Genomic DNA, 1,753 nt, shown 5'->3' with positions numbered 1-1,753 from the left:
TGACAACAAGATCAAAATTATCTTTCACAACTTTGAAACACTGACCTTCTAAAGCACACTCAGAAATAAAATTAGCTTGGCTACCTGAATCCTTCAATCCTCTTATTTTACTAGGGCCCAAAGTACAAGAAAATGTGGGTAAAATTGAATTCATGCCCCCCTTACTCTGAAAGGAACTACCTGGACAAACTACCCCATTCTGTGTACTATTTTGAACATATTTTGATTTACTTTTCTCGTTTTGCTTAGGGTTTGAAACTGCTTTTTTAGGATTACGCACCAAATCTCTGACCTCGGAACTTTCATGATTATCTGACAAGCAAAGAAAGGAGAAATGCCATCCTTGACAATGTTTACACTTTCTGGAAAATCTAAAATGGTACGAGCTATCCAAATGCTCGATTCTTGCACATTTAGTGCAACCATTCAAAATACTCAACCTAGCTATCTTTTCCTTAGCAGTAGCAAAATTAGGGCACTTATGGATTGGATGATCACCATTAACCTTATCACTACAAAGTGTGCAAGAATTAAAAGGATTGGAGCTTTTAAAATTAACCTCTGCTGCTAAGTTTGAACTTTTACTCAATCCGAGTTTATCTTTATGCCTTTCAGCAGAAGGCTGTTTACTTTTACTTAATTTACCAAGTTTATTTGCATTCTGATACCGTTCATTGGCTTCAAAAAAGTTATCAACAATTTCACTTGTAGTGGGCTTTGAATTTTTAGTAATTTGTATCAACTGATTTCTGAAAGTTTCATTCATTCCTCTGCAAAACAACATCTATATCCATTTTCAAAGTCTTAACAGCTTTTTGTAATTTTCTAATATTACTAATATACTGAAAGGGTTCTGAATCATAACCTAACTTCAGCTCTTGAAGTTGTTTCATCACATTAAACTTTTGAGTTGGAACCGAGGCAAAAGCTGTTTTTAAGAGTTCCTTTGCATGGGAATAACCTTGTTTGTCTGCTTCTAAAGAGTCTATCAAAAGTAAAGCCTTGCCAGAAACCTGCTGTTTAAGTAACAACAACCTATCATAATCTGTGTAAGAAAACTTTCCAGTAGTTTCCTCAAACTGCTGTAAGAATAATTCTAAACTTTCATCATCAGAACTCTTAAATTTAGGCAAAGGTGCTACTGGACTTTTAAGACGACTAAGAGGAGTTTCATTCAGATTTTCACTTTTGCTTCCATTAACATTAACCTCTAAGAACAGCAACATTTCAGAAATTTTATCTTTATATTCCTGACAAGAGCTAAATTCAATTTCCATTTCATTTTCATCTTCGCTCTCTGACCACTTCAAAGATATGACTTTACTATCAAGCCCTTTAAGTTCTTCCTTAAAATTATTAAGTTTTTCAACAAGATTTAACTTCTGTGAGCTATTATAATGCGAAAATTTATGCCTTTCATTAAATTGTCTAGTGATTTGAGAGCGGATGTACTTCCGACTCATAAGAAACTTAATGTCTGTCATGATTATAGAAAAATTTAATTCTAAACGTCAATGCAGCCTAACAAAAGAAAAAATTTAAGATAATTATAGTAGTCGGTACACTGATCAATAATAACAACAATAATCCAAATAAAAACCACCACTCCTACAATGCTACCCAAGTGCCACCAGTATTGAGACAGCCTTCAGAGCCCCACGTTGGGCGCCTTTTCAAAAACAAACAGAATGTAAATTTATAACAAGAGCAGCGAGAGCAGAGTAACAATAACTTCAATGTCAATATTGGATAA

The sequence above is a fragment of the Palaemon carinicauda genome, chromosome 12 (genome assembly GCF_036898095.1).
Source record: "Palaemon carinicauda isolate YSFRI2023 chromosome 12, ASM3689809v2, whole genome shotgun sequence".
NCBI classification, from domain to species: domain Eukaryota; kingdom Metazoa; phylum Arthropoda; class Malacostraca; order Decapoda; family Palaemonidae; genus Palaemon; species Palaemon carinicauda.
This window is presented reverse-complemented; position numbering follows the sequence as displayed.